The sequence below is a fragment of the Saimiri boliviensis genome, chromosome 9, assembly GCF_048565385.1.
Source record: "Saimiri boliviensis isolate mSaiBol1 chromosome 9, mSaiBol1.pri, whole genome shotgun sequence".
Classification (NCBI taxonomy): domain Eukaryota; kingdom Metazoa; phylum Chordata; class Mammalia; order Primates; family Cebidae; genus Saimiri; species Saimiri boliviensis.
In genome coordinates this window covers 83,615,736-83,628,714 of record NC_133457.1, presented here as the reverse complement: position 1 = coordinate 83,628,714, position 12,979 = coordinate 83,615,736, and the positions used below count along the sequence as shown (strand labels likewise).

The 12,979-nt window shown below is 46.4% G+C and overlaps 1 pseudogene; it reads left to right on the top strand.

The window, feature by feature from the left end:
• Window positions 1–10,412: 10,412 nt before the first annotated feature.
• On the top strand, window positions 10,413–12,747 carry LOC101040043 (RNA-binding protein EWS pseudogene; annotated as a pseudogene).
• The last annotated feature ends 232 nt before the right edge of the window (window positions 12,748–12,979 follow it).

Sequence of the window (12,979 nt, the reverse complement as noted above, 5' to 3'; positions counted from 1 at the left end):
CGATTTTGTTTGACCAGTGAGAGGCTTCTCAGATGAGGCCTGACCTGTTAGCATAGAAGCAACATTATTTATTAAGGGCAGCACATAACTCCCCAGTTTTAAGAATAACAAATTTAGTTTTTGCCTATTTTGGAGGACTTTTTTAGCCAAAGACTTAACCTGATCAGTGAGTTGGGAAGTGGAGTTTTTTATGTGGCTTAAGTTAGTATTTATGTGCTGAGAAAGAGTTTTAAAATTTTGGTCCCCAGTTATAAGAGCTGATATTTCAACTGCGGTGGAGCCAGCAATACCTAACTTAACCAGTAGAGGGATGACGATAGGGATTTACAGCACGGATTAGGGTGTCAAGATGGTGATGGCCAAGAGCGCACAAGTCTTAGCTTTAGTGAATTGGGGGATGAGTGTTTGACGCTTTATTGTCCTTCCAGTGGGGCAGTCTTGACGTGGGTGTGATGAATCCAGGCTGTTAGTTCGTCCACCTTGAGTGCGGTGGGTGTGGTCAGGATAACCGTGTAGGGTTCTTTTTAACGGGGGTGAGGCTGGAGGGGCAAATTTTTTAACAAGGACAGAGTTTCCAGGCTGGAAGGGGTGTGTTGGCTGGTATGCGATGTCCAATGGGGTGGGACGGGTGTCTTTAATAAGCTGGTGTACCTGGGATTGAACAGACTGGAGCGCCTGTAAGGATTTAAGGGGTGTATAGTTATGGACTTCAGCATGCACAGTATCCGCGGGTCTGGGGAGGAAGGGAGGGGGCCTGCAGAACATGATTTTAAAAAGGGAGAAGACTCTATGATACGGTGTGCATCGGACGAGGAGGAGGGCAAAAGGAAGCAGGCTGACTCAGTTTTCAGCGGTTTTTAGGATAAACTTTGTCAGGGTTTTTTTTAGGGTCCGGTTTATTCATTTGACCTGTCCTGAACTCTGGGGACGATAGGCACTGTGTAATTTCCAGGATATACCCAGGGCCTTGCTGGGCCCTGAGAAATTTGTGCAGTAAAGGCAGACCTATTATCCGACCCCAGCGTTAGAGGGAGGCCGAACCGAGGAACAAGGTCTTGTAATAGTTTTTTTGTGACCACCAAAGCAATCTCGGACCTAGTGGGGAAGGCTTTGACCTATCTAGAGAACATATCTATAAACATAAGGAGGTATTTATAGCCATTTACTGAGGGTTTTATTTTAGTGAAATTTACTTCCTAGTGCTCCCCAGGGCTAGTCCCTCCGAGTTTTACTTTTCCCTGGCCAGACCTGTTTTCTCCCGCATTTACTTGGGCACGTACATCACACCAGTAGTGATTTCCTTGATACGTGCAGGTAAGTGGGGAATGGAGTGCTTGGCTTTTAGCAGTTTAGTTAGGTCTATCCTAAGTGAGTGGCGTGGTGTGTGTTCTTAACTAGGGCCCGTCCTAGAGTCTCGGGGACCACAATTTTTTGGTCTGGCAGTATCCACTCTCCTGTGGAGTCCTGTGTGGCACTCTGTTTTTTTGCAAAGTTTTTTTTTTTTTTTACCTGAGGAGTACATGGGAGTAGGGGGCAGAACTGGGGCGGGCAGGGTTACAAGGAGGGTCAGTGGTTTCACTGGCCCCGTGGCTGCCTGCCTGGTTTGTAAGTCAGCAGCCCCGTTTCCCCTTGCCTCTGGTGAATCCTCGTTTTGGTGTTCCTTGTAATGGACTGGTGCCACAGTTTTAGGCTTCTATATAGCCTCCAGCAGGGCTAGAATTTCCTCCTTATTTTTAATAGCTCTTCCTTCTGAGGTAAGTAGTCCTCTTTATATATTGCTCCATGTACATGAGCTATAGCAAAGGCATAACGGCTGTCGGTATAAATAGTGACAATCTTTCTCTTTGCCCAGTTTAAGGCTTTTATCAGGGCTAGAAGTTCAGCCTTTTGGGCTGAAGTCCCATGAGGAAGGGCCTGGGCCCAGATGACCTGCTTTGGAGGGACTACGGCTGCCCCTGCGTACCTGACTCTGTTGACTGTAAAGCCGCTGCCCTTTTCCGGGTTCCATAAGGGGATGTCGGTGAGGTCCAGTTGAGCGGTTTGGATGACATTTATTATTTGTTGACAGTTATGTATGGGTTTTTCTGGCTCACTATTAGGCAGCAGTGTGGCCGGATTCAGGACTGTAGTCTTCAGGATCTTGATGCGGGGCTGGTTCAAGAGTAGAGCCTGATACTGTACTATGTGGGCATTAGACATTTACCTTCCTGGAGCCCCGTGGAGTAGTGATTTTACTGCATGGGGTGCCACTAGGTTTAATTCCTGCCCCAGAGTCAGTTTGTCCGCCTCCTTTACCAATAGGGCTGTTGCTAACAGTTGGACTAGAACTGGGTACGGTGTTTTGCCAGACGGGGGATTGGTCTTAGCCCACACTCCGGGTATACTCTCCTGGACGTGGTGGAGGAGGTCTGACTTGATGCCTGATTTGTCTCCGGTGATAAAGCTTTCTGCAAGAGATACTCATCTGACAGAGCAGAAGTGATGAGGCTTTGCTGAGGTGCTTTTGCTACGGAGGGCAAAAGGGGATAGAGAGGCAGGCCTGATTTTCACAGAAGGAGATGGTTGCTTGAAGTTTGTGAAGTAGGTCCTGCCCTAATAGCGGGTAAGGGCATTCTGGAAGAACTAAGAAAGAATGGGTAACGGTGTTGTCTTTTAAGTTAACAACTTGATTTGTGGTCCATGAACTTGTGGTTTTTCCTGTGGCCCCCTGGATGACTGTTTTTCTACTGGATTGTGGTCCCAGAAGCTGAGTAAGGACTGAGTGGGCCGCCCTGCTGCCCACTAAAAAACGGATAGGTTTGCCCCAATTGTTAAAGTAACCCTGGGCTCCTGGGGGCTTCACAAATAAGAGCCCTAGCCCCTCCAATCCTGACCTTCTAAATTGAGGATAGCCCTCCATGGTTTTTCTTGAGCAGTTACTCATCATTTTCTTTCAGGACACTTATTTTTTAATGTCCCTCTTATTTACAGTAGGTACGTTGATTTCTTCCTAACAGGGGCTGGGGACCCTGGGGGCCCTTTTGCAAGGCCCCCTACCCTTGTGGAATGACTCATGTCTCCTGGAGGGCTGCTATTACTGCCTTAGAAACTTTTTTGTTTTGTATGGCTCCAGGAGTATCCCTGTTGTTAAAAACCTTCTGGGCAATTTCCAGCAATTAAGTTAAATTTGTTCCCTGGAATTTATCTAGTTTTTGTAATTTTTCCCTGATATCTGGGGCTGACTGGGATATAAAGGCTAAGTTAAAATGGCGCATTGATTTTCCGGGGCCTCAGTGTCTGTAGGAGCATAGGTATGGTACACCTCTTGCAGGCATTCCAGGAAAGCAGCCGGCTACTCCTGCAGACCCTGAGTCACTGCTCTTACCTTGGAGATGCTGATGGGCTACTTAGCCACCCCCTTAACCCCTGCTAAAAGACACCAGTGAAAAGTGTTCGGAGCCTGGTGACCCCTGAGGTGTTGGTGTCCCATTGGGGTTGGGTAGAGGGAAAAAACCTTTTTAATTCAGTCCCGGTTTTTTTTTTTTTTTTTTTTTTTTGAGACGAAGTTCCACTCTTGTTACCCAGGCTGGAGTGCAATAGCTCAATCTCAGCTCACTGCAACCTTCTGCCTCAGCCTCCCGAGTAGCTGGGACTATAGGCACGCACCACCATGCCCAGCTAATTTCTGTATTTTTAGTAGAGACGGGGTTTCACCATGTTGACCAGGATGGTCTCGATCTCTTGGCCTTGTGATCCATCCGCCTCTGCCTCCCAAAGTGCTGGGATTACAGGCTTGAGCCACCGCGCCCGGCCCCGGGGTTTTTTGTTGTTGTTTCTCCCCCTGGACCTATGATGGCTTTTAGGGCTTTTTATTTAATTCTGCCTCTTTCCTCTGTGGTGAAAAGAATTAGTAATAATTGTTGGCAGTTGTCCCAAGTGGGGCAATGAGTCTGGAGTACAGATTTCAAGAGCCCTGTCAAAGCCTGGGGCTTCTCAGAGAACCAGGGATGTTGAGCGTTCTGACAGAATTTACTCCGTTTTAAAAGCCCACCGCTGCCTCAAGTTCCCCAGCCTCCCAGCACGACCCCCTCCTGGGGAACCTTCCATCTCAGCAGGTATCTAACCCTCCCCCTCTCACCATCTCAGCAGTTCCCCTGCAAGACCCTCTCCCGGGAACTATCTCAGCAGTTCCCCAGCCCCTCCCCTCCTGCACAGCCCCTCACACTGGATGCATCTGCCAGCTTGCAGGCCATAAAAGTCCCTTTTGCCATGCCACGGGTGCTGCGTGCCAATTTTGGGTGCAGCCCGGCAGCTTTTCCCCTGCTCTTAATAAAGCTTGTTTCAGCCCTTTCTTTAATTTCTATCACCTTCCAGTTATATAAGTCACTTGACGAGAAGGGGATGTGAACAAAGAATGGGTGACCCTGATTGTCTTCTCCCATTGGGGGCACTTCTCAGAGAGGAAGGACCGCCGGTGGGTGTGGAGCCCCGCTGCAGGTGTGCAGGGGGAACAAGGGTTGGTTACTGGTACTGTCCCAGGGGGGATGCTGAGGCCCTGGTTTAAAGGGCCTTGAGTCGGGTGGAGGTAATTCCTGATTGTCCACTGGGGAGGGAAGTATGTCTGACACAGAAGGGGCTCCTTTAGGGCCTGCCGGCATAACTTCAGCCTCGCTTGTTTTATGCAGCGTTTAAGCCATGGAGGGCAGGGAGGCTGTTGAACTAAGCCTAGCCACTGGTTGATGTATGGAAACTGATCTGGGTGCCCAGGGGAACCTGTCACCACATTCCATACAGCCTGGCTTACCTTGGGATTATATGTCCTGGTGTCTGGCCACCCCATCCCAAACGATAGCCACTCCAATTTACACAGGGTGCGGAGATTTTTCGGGCTTAGTTTTACCCCATCTTGGCCTGAAAATCCAGCCTTGAAATTGGCCATCATGCACTGGAGGCAGGTGCAGGGCTGGGAACCAGACGATCCCATCTGTTTTGTTTTTTTTTTTTAACCTGCCGGTTGTTACCCGGATCTATTTGCCTTTATAGTACTCTCAGTTTTGGAAAGTGCTGTACTTGTGCCTCGCCCTTTCCAGCACTAGATATGCCTCTGTAGCAAGGTCTTGTAAGGAGGGGGCAACAAGCTTGATAGGCCTATACCTGGCGTGAGGCAGGGAGACGGATGGAAGTGGCCAGAGGTGCGGGTCGATGTCACCCGTGTGGGACCACAGCAGTGAGCTTTTAGGAGATAAAAACCGCTCTGGTAGGATCTTCCCTTAGATGTGCCCTGGAGTCCAAGGGCTTAGGGAAGGTTGGAAAGTGACAAAACAAATGAACAAATGCGCCAGCAAATTAACCAGGTGTGAATTTTGAATTCACCATGGCTTAAAGAGATCACAAAACTTTTTCCAGTCAGTATCAACTGGTTGGTGGCAGTCAGCCTCCCAACACTGGGGGTGATGCCAAAATTCAGAGATTAGGTGAGGATAGGAGCAGAACCTATAACAATACTTAACTACTTTCTGACAGAATACACAATGGTCTCTCTTTTTTCACTTTAGGCAGACAAGGAGTCCTTGCTTGTTTTCCCTAGAATCTGACTTTTAAGGTTCCAGAAAAAGCTACAACTGAGTCACAGGGGGCAGAATTGCCTCCCAGACATTTAAAGGAGAAAAGGAGGGACCTAGTGTTGAAAGAGGAAGAGGAAAAGGAAGGAGTATAAAGTTATTTCTAGGGGCATACAATCAGTGAAAGTCCCCTCTAACCAATGGTTATTTAGCCAGTTGAGAACATCTTCTGGCCTTACTGAGGCAGGCCTAAACCACCGCAGATTAGTTAATAAGCACCTCAGAAAACTAGAGAATCTGCAATAAAGACAGTACCACATGAAAGGTAGACAGACACAGGGTGGGTGTCCCCCATGGGAGACCAATCTGATGCCTGTCTGGTCACATCCCTGAAGGGATATTTCAGAGCATCTTGGCTAAGGTGTACCTGTATAAACCCCGGGCCTGGTCACCACAGAGGTGAATCACCATTATGCCCTATGACGTCTTTGTGGAACCTGGGGTGAAGGCCCACACAGGTCCTGTAGCCTGCTGGCCATGGGACCACACATATACATACCCACTCTCTCACTCACACTGGGGTCACGGAACACAACTGAAAACTAAATTACCCGAGCCTCCAGTGACGTCTCATGGTAGGCTTGCCTAGTCAGAGATTAACAGCTGCGTCCGGTCTCCTGACCTAGGCTCCTGACAGACCGCCCCCCTCTCACCACACCACCAATTTCCAGTCGGAAAGGAGGGCATCCAGACCTTTTATGCCTGTAAACCACCTCCTGGGCAGGGGTGAGGGTGAGGGGCTTCAGACATTCCAAGGGCCAAGGGACTTTGGACATTCCAATTGTTACTTAAGTGGTTTACAGAAGTCAAGATAAGCATTAGTTTACACATTATCTGGGTAGGGTGGAAGTTACAAACCTTAGTTACTTATTACAAGTTGCAGGGGCCAAGATGGCGTGGGTTTGACTGCTTGCCTGTTACATTAGGGTTACAGAGAGCAGTTTTAATGGAAAGCCAAGGTATGGTCGAGGTATGCAGTTGATGGGGCAATTACCATGTCACAGTTGTCACGGTAGAGATGTCACGTAGATAATCTGGAGTTTGGATGCAATTCAGGCTGAATATTTTGGAGGCATGACATTTGATAAAGTCGTAAGACTTGATAAGATCATCTATAAAGAAAAGAGGGCTGAGAACCAAGCCCTGAGACCACCAATGTTCAGAGGTCAGGAAGAGAACAGAGACCATCAAAGGATACTGAGAAGAGGAAACCAGGGAGGGATGAGGAAACCAAGTGTCTAAGAACCCAAGTGAAGAAAGTCTATAATTCTAAACCTTCTGCTTCCTACTTACTTCTAATTTCTACCTTTTATCTGTAAACAATTCTGTGAGCAGTGACTGCACTATTTCAGCCCCACAACCCGCCACACCCAGACCTACTGAAAAGATATTTACTGTGATTAAGTCTTTGGACCATGGCCCAACATCCTCCTAGCCACCTGTGTGGTTGATTTTTTCTTTCTCCTGCCCAGGGAAAGGTCAACCAAATACAAGTCCTCTGCATAATGTGAAACAGGTCTTCTTCATTTCACCCAGTATTGACTTCTCTGTACTAAGAAAATGTGCACTTAATAGATATACTCTCTCAGACAAAAGATGGGATCTAGAGAACATTCTTACAATTGCGTACCAAAAAGCATTTCCCCTTTCCTTGCAGACTCTACATTTCTCTTGGTACCAAGAAGGTTTTGCCTTATTTGACCACACACACATGTGCGCTCATTCTCTCTCTCTCTCTCTCTCTCTCTCTCTCTCTCAGGTCAGGAATTAAAAACTTGGAGCAGCTCAGGAATTAGCTTTAGGAGTGGAAATACCAAATGCTACCACAATCCAGCTCTTGCTAAGCCTTGGGCATTGTAGCTAATCAGTTAGTAACATTGAAAGACTCCTTTTATGGAGGCTTCCCCATCATCAATGAACTCATTTTATGTAAATATTTAGCCAGGCAATAAACTGGACAGCCTATATTACTCAACATCAGCCTCAAAAGACCCTCCCGATTTTATATACACAGCATCTTGGTAGAGCAATACATTTTATACGCATGACATAGTTAGTGATAAATACACCAGGGTAGGTCAAACCCTGTTTGGTTCTCTGCTTTTAACTGTCTTGGGCTTTGCGTGTTTCTTTAATCAGTTGGATGATTTAGATAAACAACATGTATTAGTCTTTGTAAGTATAACATACCTTGAACTTTTTCCAGATATTCATTCCCATTCATCATCATAATAATTGCTCCCCCTTGGCCATTGTTAAGATTGGAAACATCCTTGAACCATTTAATGATATTCCACAAAACTGGACAGACTTTTCATGCCTTGATGAATTGCAATCACTCAGCTTAGACCAACGAAATTGGATATCCTTTAATATGCCTGATGACTTTAAGGAGTTTAGGGAAAGCAGTGTTCCAGCATCAAAATGGCTTCACAGAATAACCATTCATTTGGGGAAAAGCATATGACTTACGTAAAAATTGATGAATGAGTTAGATTTAATCTAATAGCTAACTGCAATGGGTATTATTTGTTCATATTGCTAAACATGGTTTTATCTACAAGTGACTATTTATTAAAGCACTCATTAGAATTCTTAATGAAGGTATCAGCTGATTTTTTTGAAGCTCAAGTTAGAATGCTGAAGGAAGTTTCCTCCAAGTAAATTGACTTTTAACCGTTCACTCCATAGATGATGAGAAAAAAATTAAAAACTTAAAAACAAGGCTGGACCAGGATATGTTTCAGCTACCCTGGAGCTAAGAGAAACTATTTGGCTCTATTTTATGGGGTACTCTATCTCCAAATGGCCACTGTGGGAATGATGTGACCACCACCAAAGTTCTGCAATACATAAGGAAGCAGACTTGACAATTTGTGCCATAAATATCTTTAATATTTTCACAAACATTTTGATTCCATAGGCTCTGAAACCATTGACATTACCATGGTGTAAAGCTGCCTATTATATTGGCATATTTCAATCATCTTTAAGTTTTTTCGTAAACCATGGCCTGAGACCACAGGGTTAAGAACAGAAACTCCCAAGTGTACAGTAGAGAGCATTGTTCTTGGAGTCAAAAGACCAGCATTCAAGCCCTGGTGTTATCAGGGTCAATTTAATTAAATTACTCACAGAAGCATCAGTTTCTTCCATTATTTATCAATTATTAATTGAGCATCTATAATTTTCTGGGCAGTTTCTTGAAATAGAGGAGAGAACAAAGGAGAATACAGGGATTACAATCCACTCTTGATCTTGTTTAATGTAACTCCCTTCCTTCCAGAATTGTTGTATGGGTCAAATGAGACATAAAAAACAAAAGCACTTTATTATAAAGTGCTTTGGGGGTATTTATTACTAACTCCTGGGAGCCATAAGTTAAGGGCTGCTCAAAGGAATATCACTTCTGTCCTGCCACAGGCAGAGCAATCTTCTGCATTTTGGAGAGAACCCTGAGGTAGGCACAAATGCAGGTAGTGGTGGTTGGAAATGAGCTGATCCACATTGGAAACAGTAGGGACCAGGGGATATGGAGGGGATCTGTCAGTGATGCAGACATAAAAGGAATAAGCCCATTGTTGTCATTAGTCTGCTGGTTAGATGGTGCCTGCCTGTCCCGTTCCCCAACCCCTGTACCCTAATATGTACCAGCCACCTGCAGTCTGGCTTGCAACACATTAGTAACTCTTCTCATTAATCAGCTGGACCTGAAATTCTCTAGACTTGAGTTTCTCAAACTGGAGTTTGTGGCTTCTGTGGGTCTATGGATGTAGTCTGCAGAACCATGAATTCAATGACAATACGACAATATTTTAAATTTTATTTTGATGACAAACTAAATTAATACAAATAAACTCAGGGTGAACTTGTAACTAGTCATGATAGGCAATTTCATTTTCTGCATTTGTATTTGAGGTTGTAGTAATAGTGATGCTGAATGAAGCTTTCAAGTAGCTGGGAAAAAATAGTGAAAAAACTGAGTGATGATCAATAATATATGCTTAAAGGCTGGATACAGTGGTTCAAGCCTGTAATCCCAGCATTTTGGGAGGCTGAGGTGGGTGGATCACTTGAGGTCAGGAATTTGAGAGCAGATTAGCCAACATGGTGAACTCTTGTCTGTACCAAAAATACAAAAATTAGTTGAGTGTGATGGCATGTGCCTGTAATTCCAGCTACTCAGGAAACTGAGGCAGAAGAATCCCATGAACCCAGGAGGTGGAGGTTGAAGTGAGCCAAGATCATGTCATCCCTCTCTAGTCCATAAAACAGAATGATACCCTATCTCAAAAATAAAGTATGTTTAAATGTATGTTGAACATTTAAAAAGCTTGTGTGGGGCAGGACGTGGTGGCTCACTCCTGTTATCCCAACACTTTGGGAGGCTGGGGCAAATCACAAGATCAGGAGTTCGAGAGCAGCCTAACCAACATGGTGAAACCCTGTCTCTACCAAAAATACAAAAATTAGCCAAGCGTGGTGGTGTGTGCCTGTAATCCCAGCTACTCAGGAGGCTGAGGCAGGAGAATCACTTGAACACAGTAGGTAGAGGTTGCAGTGAGCTGAGATTGCGCCATTGCACTCCAGTCTGAGGCCCAGACTCCATCTCAAAACAAAACAAAACAAAAAGAAGGAGGTGTGGGCTTATCTTTATGCTCATGTTCTGAGCAGAGATGGTGCATGGATCACATCTATGTATATATCAGACTTCATTGGCAGTAAATGTATTAGTCAACTCTCAACGTTTAGAGTGAACCGGCAACCAACAGAATGGGAAAAAATTTTTGCGATCTACCCATCTGACAAAGGGTTAATATCCAGAATCGGAGACGGAAGTTGAGAGAATGAGGAGGAAGGAGAGAAAATGCCATCCACAGATTACAGTACCTATAGCCAAGCTGCAGAGCAGCAGGGCTACAGTGCTTACACCGCCCAGCCCACCCAAGGATGTGCACAGACCACCCAGGCATATGGGCAACAAAGCTATGGAACCTATGGACAGCCCACTGATGTTAGCTATACCCAGGCTCAGACCACTGCAACTTATGGGCAGACCGCCTATGCAACTTCTTATGGACAGCCTCCTACTGGTTATACTACTCCAACTGCACCCCAGGCATACAGCCAGCCTGTCCAGGGGTATGGCACTGGTGCTTATGATACCACCACTGCTACAGTCACAACCACCCAGGCCTCCTACGCAGCTCAGTCTGCATATGGTACTCAGCCTGCTTAGCCAGCCTATGGGCAACAGCCAGCAGCCACTGCACCTACAAGACCGCAGGATGGTAACAAGCCCACTGAGACTAGTCAACCTCAATCTAGCACAGGAGGTTACAACCAGCCCAGCGTAGGATGTGGACAGAGTAACTACAGTTATCCCCAGGTACCTGGGAGCTACCCCATGCAGCCAGTCACCACACCTCCATCCTACCCTCCTACCATCCTACCCTCCTGTTCCTCTACACAGCCGACTAGTTATGATCAAAGCAGTTACTCTCAGCAGAACACCTATGGGCAACCAAGCAGCTATGGACAGCAGAGTAGCTATGGTCAACAAAGCAGCTATGGGCAGCAGCCTCCCACTAGTTACCCACCCCAAACTGGATCCTACAGCCAGGCTCCAAGTCAATATAGCCAACAGAGCAGCAGCTATGGGCAGCAGAGTTCATTCCGACAGGACCACCCCAGTAGCATGGGTGTTTATGAGCAGGAGTCTGGAGGATTTTCCAGACCAGGAGAGAACCGGAGCATGAGTGGCCCTGATAACCGGGGCAGGGAAAGAGGGGGATTTGATCGTGGAGGCATGAGCAGAGGTGGGCGGGGAGGAGGACGTGGTGGAATGGGCGCTGGAGAGTGAGGTGGCTTCAATAAGCCTGGTGGACCCATGGACGAAGGACCAGATCTTGATCTCGGCCCACCTGTAGATCCAGATAAAGATTCTGACAACAGTGCAATTTATGTACAAGGATTAAATGATAATGTGACTCTAGATGATCTGGCAGACTTCTTTAAGCAGTGTGGGGTTGTTGAGATGAACAAGAGAACTGGGCAGCCCATGATCCACATCTACCTGGACAAGGAAACAGGAAAGCCCAAAGGCGATGCCACAGTATCCTATGAAGACCCACCTACTGCCAAGGCTGCCATGAAGTGGTTTGACAGTAAAGACTTTCAAGGGAGCAAACTTAAAGTCTCTCTTGCTTGGAAGAAGCCTCCAATGTGGGGTGGTATGCCACCCTGTGAGGGCAGAGGGATGCCACCACCACTCCGTGGAGGGCCAGGAGGCTCAGGAGGTCCTGGGGGACCCATGGGTCGCATGGGAGGCCGTGGAGGAGATAGAGGAGGCTTCCCTCCCAGAGGACCCTGGGGTTCCCGAGGGAACCCCTCCAGAGGAGAAAACGTCCAGCACCGAGCTGGAGACTGGCAATGTCCCAATCCGGGTTGTGGAAACCAGAACTTCGCCTGGAGAACAGAGTGCAACCAGTGTAAGGCCCCAAAGCCCAAAGGCTTCCTCCTGCCACCCTTACCACCCCCGGGTGGTGATCGTGGCAGAGGTGGCCCTGGTGGCATGCGGGGAGGAAGAGGTGGCCTCATGGATCATGGTGGTCCTGGTGGAATGTTCAGAGGTGGCCGTGGTGGAGACAGAGGTGGCTTCTGTGGTGGCCGGGGCATGGACCAAGGTGGTTTTGGTGGCGGAAGATGAGGTGGCCCTGGGGGGGCCCCTGGACCTTTGATGGAACAGATGGGAGGAAGAAGAGGAGGACGTGGAGGACCTGGAAAAATGGATAAAGGCGAGCACTGTCAGGAACGCAGAGATCGGCCCTATTAGATGCAGAGACCCCGCAGAGCTGCATTGACTACCAGATTTATTTTTTAAACCAGAAAATGTTTTCAATTTATAATTCCATATTTATAATGTTGGCCACAACATTATGATTATTCCCTGTCTGTACTTTAGTATTTTTCACCATTTGTGAAGAAACATTAAAACAAGTTAAATGGTAGTGTGGAGTTTTTTTTTTCCTTCTTTTAAAAATGGTTGTTTAACTAAGACTTAACAATGGGAACCCCTTGTGAGCATGCTCAGTATCATTGTGGAGAACCAAGAGGGCCTCTAACTGTGACAATGTTCATGGTTGTGATTTTTTTTTTTAAATAAAATTCCAAATGTTTATAAACAAACAAAAATCCAGAATCTACAAAGAACTAAATCAGATTTACAAGAAAAAAGCAAATAAACCCATTCGAAAGTAGGCAAAGGATATGAACAGACACTTTTCAAAAGAAGACATATATGAGGCCAATAAACTATGAAAAAATGCTCATCACTGGTCATGAGAGAAATGCAAATCAAAACTACATTGAGATACCAT